General features: G+C 43.0%; 1 long non-coding RNA gene across 3 annotated transcripts; it reads left to right on the top strand.

Annotated features, from left to right (window-relative positions):
* Positions 1-3468: 3468 nt before the first annotated feature.
* LOC124668629 lies at positions 3469-5107 on the top strand. 3 transcript variants are annotated; one of them, XR_006991771.1, is made up of 5 exons: positions 3469-3677; positions 3829-3918; positions 4099-4194; positions 4672-4770; positions 4889-5107. It is a non-coding gene; the product is annotated as an uncharacterized LOC124668629 (long non-coding RNA). The 3 variants fall into 3 exon arrangements; XR_006991770.1 differs by having other exon boundaries at positions 3817-3918; XR_006991772.1 differs by having other exon boundaries at positions 3817-3918; positions 4886-5107.
* Positions 5108-8259: the final 3152 nt, after the last annotated feature.

Raw genomic sequence — 8259 nt, 5'->3', positions numbered from 1 at the left:
CCCCAACATGATGTAAAACCCTAGGTCAAGTCATGTACTCCCTCCATTCCATGATTGTTGTTTGACATGTGTCTAAATTTAGATGTATCTAGACACTAAATAGCATCTGGATGCACCCAAATTTTAACAAATCTTAGACAAATTTAATGAGATGGAGGGAGTATATAACGTTTGGGCAAGATCACGTAGAACAGGGCTCCATTCCTCCTCTTAGCCGCCCTAGCCTCCATATCTTACATCTACATCTCATCGGCAACACTGTAATCATTTAAATATTAATACAATCAAGTAGGTGTATACCTCCACTAAGAGTGGCCAAACCTAGGTAAATCGTGTTGTGTACCAATCTCGTATAGATGCTCCACTAGTAGAAAACATGGCTTTCGTACAAAGCCCTTGGAGCTTTAGTTCCGGTGACATAGGTATGCCTAAGGACCATGTCGCATACATGCACCTTTTCTATTATTGGAGTAGAAGGCCCATGGATTCGAAGTTTCGAAGCCCATAAGGATGAAGATGTTCGGATTAGGAAAGTGGAGTTATTATAGGAAATTTGTAATCAATATAGGAAAAGGCCCAGTGCGGCCCGACAAACTTGTACTTGTACGACACGAAAAGGCCTCGGTTTCGCCTCCTATATAAAGGGGAAGCCTAGGGCGAAAGAAAGGATCTACTTTTCGTTAACCCTAGCAACTACTTTTCGTTAAGTTGGACGCCTTTCTTCGTCTGACAACCTTCGAGATCTACTTGTCCTCTACTTTCCGCGAAACCCTACGTACAACTTGTAGGCATTGACGAGATAATCCATCATCACCCGGTTTAAAAAGAAATCGAGATTAATGGGCCGCATTAGTCCCAGTTCGAACGGCGCGAGCCACATAACCCTCTAGTCCCGCTTCATTTGGAACCTTTAGTCCCGGTTGGTAATACCAACCGGGACTAAAGGGGTTGCGGCACGTTGTCTCCGGGCCGAAAGCTTTTAGTCACGGTTAGTATTACCAAGCTTCCCACGCACCCCTCCTGAATCGCCTTTTTTAGCTTTGTAAAATACACTCTTTTGAGATTCATGTATGTTACGTAACCTACTATTAGGAAAAATTAACAAAATTGAATATCCACTTTTTTGCAAAAAAAGTTTAGTAAAAGGTAAAATAGCGATAAATTTTGCATATGGTGTCAGGAAAAATGTATAATATATCAAAATGATCGTGAGAAAAATTTACATCCGAATTCACAAAGATTTACCTGCTGGTTAGCCAATTTTTAGATTCTCAAAATTCTAAATGAAAATATGAAAGAATGAATATTTTAGTTTTTGGCAGAAATTCAGGATTTTATATATTTTATTTTCAAAAAAAAATTAATAATTGTTTCCTACATAAAGATTACTATTACTTAATCATAAAAGTTAGCAATTTTTAGATTTTCAAATTTTCAGGTTTTAAGTTTTGCAAAAACTAAAAAAAATAAAAAATTATTGTTTATTTATTTATTCAAGATTATTATTACATCATTACTTTTTTTATTAAAAGAATTATTTGGAATTTGAACAATAAAGAAATGTGACATCGTGACCAATAAGTTAATAGGATTAATATGATACTAGTATCAATAACATGCGCACGAAGCACTTGGAACTGGGACGGGAAGGAACTCGAAAGTTAAACGCTCTAGTGTTGGAGTAGTGGGAGGATGGGTGACCGAGAAGAAAGTTTGACCACAAGTAAGTAATTTGACTAAAGACTATGTGTAGTTAGAGATTAACTTGTCAAATAACTGACATACTAGAAATTCTGAAGAAAAAAAATAACAAAAAAGAAGTGGAAAATAATTAGAAAAAAATTGGATAAAAAATAGACGAAATAGGGTCCTTCACCCCGGCGCACGCCCGGAATCCACAAGGCGGGGCCTTAGTCCCGGTTTGTATTACAACCGAGAATAAAGGGGAGGGCCTTTAGAGCATCTCCAGCCGCGTCCCTAAAGCGTCCCCAAATGGCGCCGGATCGAGCGTTTGGGGGACGTTTTTTCTTCGTGCCGCGCTTGGGGGGTGTCGCTGCCCAGTCGTGTTCCCTAAACGTGCCACCCAAAACTTGTTCGTGTGTAAATGACGTGTCGGGCCTGCCACTTCCCGCCTTGCTTCTCGCTCTGTCCGGCGTCCCCGAAACGTCCCTTTTTGGTGCGGGGACGTGCTCGGGATGCCGGACAGTGTATAGGGCCGCGCCGGACGGAAACAACCTTTGGGACACGCGACTGGGTACGAAAAATGTTCGGCACACCCCAAAAATCTTTGGGGGGCGCTTTGGGATGCGGCCGGAGATGCTCTTAGTCCCATTCCGTAGTTCCGGTAGCAAAACCAGAACTAAAGACCCTTACCAACCAGGACTAAATCTCCTTTTTCTAGTAGTGCTCCAATTTCGCCATCGTCAAACCACCTTAATTAGCGTCTGCTTATTAATGTTGGAATTTTCTCCCATATTGGACCAATACAATAAATATTCCAGAAATTCCTAATAAATCCTAGAGGCCCACATGACCCATTCATGCATGGCAGGGGTGGGACAAAAGTTTAGTCCCACATTGCTAGTTGAAGAAGAGTTGGAGCAGCTTATAAGGAGAGCTCTTCATACCATTTGTATGAGAGAAATAATATGAGGAAATAGGAGCTAACCACGCGCGCTCTCCTCCGACGACGACGCCGCCGCTCGCTCGCCTCGTCACGACACGTCGCGTCGCGTCGCGCCGCGCCGCGGGAATGCCTCGAGCTGAGAGCCTCTCTCTCTTTCTTTTTGCCACTCACGAATGGTTATATGAACAGACGCAAGAATCTGAAACGTTTCTTTTAGTGGGTTTTGAATACGAAGTATGTTCAGCTTCGGCTGCTGCCTGTTCGGTTCACCTCCCTGGCCCTTCGTTTCATCTCCTCGCGTGGCCTGTTCAGCTCCTCTCTCTGTGCCTATAAAAGAGGTCGCTCCTCTCCAGAGATACACGATGAGACACAAGCACCATATGCGCCTACCACTCGGTTCCGAGCTTTGCACCGCCGCTCAAGACTTCTCCATCCCGTCTACCGGCGTGCACCTCTGGACGGGACAGCAGGCCTCCGGAACCCCGTCTCTTGTGATCCTGTACGGGAGAGAGGCGATAAGGTTTTTGGGGAGCGCTCTAGCACGACTACTGACTTCGACATCGACACGGAGGCCGACGACTACTTTCCCAACGACGACTTCTTCCCCGACATCAGCAACCTCTTCACACTACAAGAAAAAGATCATGTAAAGACGTCAATAATTTGACGCTTTTAATTTCGTCTCTACGTGAAGATAGGTACGGTACCTAGAGACGTTTTTTGAGACATTATAGGTGGCGTCTCTACTCTATGCATCTATCCATTAAGCTGGGCCTTATCCGCGAGTCAACACGCTAGTCTAATCTCCCATCTAATCGCTTCCACGGTTCCATCCGTCAAGGAAATCCAAAGAAAAATAAAAGCGTAAAACAGATACTCCATAACCCTAGCAGATTAGTGGATGCCGCCGCCCGCCGGCGGTGGTTGCCGTCCGGCGCTCGCTCGCAAAATTCACTGCGTGTCCCCTCTACCGCCAAGGTCAATTCCTCTTAAGGGACTAAATCTCCTCCATGAATCCCCATGCAGCGCGCCACTCCGATGAACACCCGAGGTAAGCAACCGCCGGTAGTCTCCTTCCTTGCTCCCAGATTTGTGATTTTCTTGATTTTATTGTGTCGTTATCAGATCTGTGTTGTTTGTGAACTTTAAATCGTGGTAAACTGCATGGTGTCCTGACGCCTATGTGGTAGACGGCATGACAGGTGTGCTAGCAAGCGATGTGGTTGCGGCAAGCCAGAAACAGAGCGCAAGAACAAACCAGAAGTAACGAAGTATTGTACTTGTGTCCTGAGGTAATCCTCGTAATATGTGTCCACCTGCTCCTCCTTGAGACTGGCACCAATTTTATTTGGATAGCCACATCTCCGAATTAAAAGAAAATTACACAGATGCATTTCGATTTTCTTGGTAAAAAATATTTGCCAAGATTGGAGTAAAAGTGACATCTTTTTGCTGCCATTCAACTTTTTCAGGGATTGGATTTTATTGTTACTGGGTAATATAAGCAAAGTATTATGGCATTAAGAATTAGTCCTTCACATGCTGCACTCGTACAAGCCAATGCCAAGGTTAGTTCTATTTTGTTTTCTTCTAACTTCTAAGTCTGTTTCATCAGACAACGCGAGTAATTATCTAATCTTTTGAAGTTTGATTTATCTATCTGTCAACCACACACATAATTTTCTGATGACTTTTTTATTTAATCAAGTACAAAATCAAGTACTACTTTATCCTGCAACAGAGAGTTGATTAGATGCCCATGCTTCACATTGAATCCTTGGTGGAGTCTGTGTAAGATGAACTAATTTTCTTCTGTTTTCTACACAAGGACTCTCTATGTTTCTGAATGAGCATGGTACTAGATTTTTGTCCAAAAGGTTTACATATATAGTTATTTCTGACAGTCGTTAAGTACCTTTTGTAGCTACCATACCATTGTCACATATTCTGTCACATCCCTCTATAATGTTGAAAACTATTATTATTAGCAATGGTTTTGTGAACGTACATGGCTAAGAAGGTTTATAAAATATTTTTCCTTGCAGAAGATATGCTGCTTTATGCAAACAAGAAGGTTAAATTGCAATGTGAAGAGGCCGTGTTTCGATTATATGGATACTGCCTGTGATGGTAATACACCTGTGGTATGTGCTTCATCCGTGAAAAGATTTATTTGTTATTCAAACTTATTATAAATTAGTTTATCTATCAATCACTTGACTTTCTCTACAGTGAAATTGTTTGTCAATATTTTTCAAGCAGCACGAGACGATATTGGAAGGCGTAACTTCAGCAGTAGGGACGAGGAGCCGATGTACCAATTTCTCCATGCGAAAGCTGATAGATTGATTTCGAGCTAGTTAGAAGAAAATGTAAATAAATATTTGGAGAAAATGTTCTTATCAAATTGCAATTCTTTCACAAATGTACGGTTCAATTGTAAAGTATTGTTATGAATAAATAAAGTTAACGTTTACCGAATGATGCGTTGTAATTTTGTGCCGTGTTATGGTCTGTGATAACAGGAAGATACACTATCTTCATTGAATCAAGAAACTGACTACATACGTACGTAAAAGGTATTATGTGTAAATAAAAAACGTCTTACGATTCCTAAGGACGCCATAATGCCATGTTGAGACGACATGCAAAGCATTTAGTAAAACGTCTCTACAAGGTTAGACATGCTTTACAAACGTCCCATGCTTTCTAGAGACGTTTTTAATGCGTCGTTACAGATCTTGAGACGGTGCATAAGGAGACGTTCATAGGACGCTTTACAAAAGCGGCTTTACATGGGCGTAGGGATGTTTTAAAGCGTGTTTAGCACCTAAATTGAACGTCTCTATGTGTCTTTTTTGTTGTAGTGTCAGCGACATGGCTCTCAACAGCGACAACACCACCGCTAGCTCCTCTTCTGGACCGTATGTGTTCTTGCCATCCTTTTATGAGATCATGATGTTCTTCCTTCTCCTAGCAACATGTTCAGGCTCATTGTCAGGAAACACATTGCTCTTATCAATCTGTTTAGACTTGTTGCTCCTTTATTCTATGGTGATTTGCATGACTAGTTTAGTCTCAAACTTTTTAGTCATGTTTTATCTACTGTTTTCTTTGATTAAATCATGGGGAAAATTGCTAATATATTCAACAATCCAAAAACCTTATAGGCATTATTCCCCGGTTAGCTTTGCTTCATCTCTTAAGCCTCCTCCTTTCGAGGGCGTGAATTACAAGAGGTGGCGTGCGAGAGCTATTCTCTGGCTTACAACCATGAGATGCTTTGACGCCACTAAGGGCAAGCCTGAAGGAGAGCTTACTCCCCTCGAGGAGAAAGCTTTTGAGGATACCGACACCCTTCTGAGGGGTGCTATCATCAGCGTTCTTGGCGAGAACATTGTTGACTCGTATTTGTCCATCTCTACGGGCAAGGATATGTGGGACGCAATCGAGGCCAAGTTTGGGGTCTCGGATGCGGGCGGTGAACTGTATGTCATGGAACAATTTTATGACTTCAAGATGACTAATGAGCGCTCCATCGTTGAGCAGGCTCATGAGATACGATCCATTGCTAAGGAACTTGAGCAGTTCACTTGTGTGTTGCCGGACAAGTTTATTGCCGGAGGTATCATTGCCAAGCTTCCTCCTTCATGGAGGAATTTTGCTACTTCTCTGAAGCACAAGAGACAAGAGTTCTCCACTACGGATCTCATTGGGTCTCTTGACGTGGAAGAAAAGGCAAGGGCAAAAGACACACGTGCTCGAGGTGTTGAGGAAGGTTCTAGTGCCAACTTGGTACAGAAGAAGAACTTCCAATCCTACAAGTCCAAGAACAAGAACAAGTATGATGGCAAAGGAAAATTTGATGGGAAGAACAAGGCCTCACAGTCTACCAATTTCAAAAGGAAGACCGATAAGAAGAAAGGAGTATGCCACGTCTGTGGTGATCCCGATCATTGGGCTCCCAATTGCCCAAACCGCTTTGACAAGCGTCGGCAAGGAAAGGGCGGCAAGACGGCCAATGTTGTCATTGGAGACACTGAGATGAAGGATGCTGGGTATGGTATATTTCCTACTTGTCCTTTCAATATGTCATTCTCTCGAATGGTGGATTGACACAGGTGCCAATGTACACGTTTGTGCTGATATCTCCATGTTTTCTTCTTATCAGGTCGCAGGGACTTCCTCCGTGTTGATGGGCAACGGCTCGCATGCTACTGTTCGTGGTGTTGGTACGGTCGATCTGAAGTTCACTTCGGGGAAGATCGTGCGCCTGAAGAACGTGCATCATGTCCCTTCTATCAATAAAAATCTTGTTAGCGGATCGCTTCTGTGTCGTGATGGCTACAAGATTGTGTTTGAGTCCAATAAATTTGTTGTGTCAAAATTTGGAACCTTTGTTGGTAAAGGCTATGAGTGCGGAGGTTTGTTCCGCCTATCCCTGTCAGACGTTTGTAATAAAGTTGTTAATCATATTTGCACCAACATTGAGACAAATGTTTGGCATTCACGTCTTTGTCATGTTAATTTTGGTTGTATGACGCGGCTAGCTAAACTGAATTTAATTCCGAGTTTCACTAATGTAAAGGGTTCTAAGTGTCAAGTGTGTGTTCAAGCTAAGCAACCTCGCAAGTCTCATACGGTCTGCGGAGGTAAGAAATTTGGCACCTCTAGAACTAATACATTCAGATATTTGCGAGATGAATGGTGTGTTGACAAAAGGTGGAAAGAAATACTTCATGACGTTGATTGATGACTCAACTAGATATTGTTATGTGTATCTTCCGAAATCGAAAGATGAGGCATTAAGTTTCTTCAAAATCTATAAAGCTGAAACGAGAAAATCAACTTGAACGAAAGATCAAGCGGCTTAGGTCTGATCGTGGTGGAGAGTATTTCTCCAATGAGTTTGACTCATTTCGTGCGGAACATGGTATAATCCATGAGAGGATGCCTCCCTACTCACCTCAGTCAAATGGGGTGGCCGAAAGAAAGAACCGCACTCTAACTGATTTGGTTAACGCCATGTTAGACACATCGGGTCTCTCGAAGGTATGGTGGGGGGAGGCGATATTGACTGTGTGTCATGTCCTAAACCGAGTTCCCACAAAGAATAAGGAGATAACTCCATTCGAAGAATGGGAGAAGAAAAGATTGAAACTCTCTTACCTACGGACTTGGGGATGTTTGGCTAAAGTCAATGTGCCAATTCCCAAGAAGCGCAAGCTTGGACCAAAAACTGTTGATTGTGTTTTTCTGGGCTATGCTTTTCATAGCATTGGCTATAGATTCTTGATAGTAAAGTCTGAGGTATCTGACATGCACTACAAGAAAAGTTGCCATGGCCGACGAAGTTGAAGTCGCGCCGTGGTTGCTGGTGTACCATGGCCGAAGATTTTTGGTCCCTCCGTGGTGCATGTCAAAACTTTTTTTTTCTCGTTTTTGAGGCCACCTAGCCCGACGAAAGCGGCCAAAACGTCGCGTATGGTGGCTCGGGACGTGGTGCATCTCGAAATCTCGGGTTCGCCGGCCGAGTCAACGCAAATCCGCACCGCCGAGGGATGTAGGGCCCGGATGGCAGCCTCTGCGGCATTGTTTTTTCTCGATCGCGCCATCTCGTTCAACGTTCTCCG

The sequence above is a fragment of the Lolium rigidum genome, chromosome 6, assembly GCF_022539505.1.
Source record: "Lolium rigidum isolate FL_2022 chromosome 6, APGP_CSIRO_Lrig_0.1, whole genome shotgun sequence".
Classification (NCBI taxonomy): domain Eukaryota; kingdom Viridiplantae; phylum Streptophyta; class Magnoliopsida; order Poales; family Poaceae; genus Lolium; species Lolium rigidum.
The sequence above is the reverse complement of the archived record's forward strand: the minus strand, read 5'-3'. Positions and strand labels throughout refer to the sequence as shown.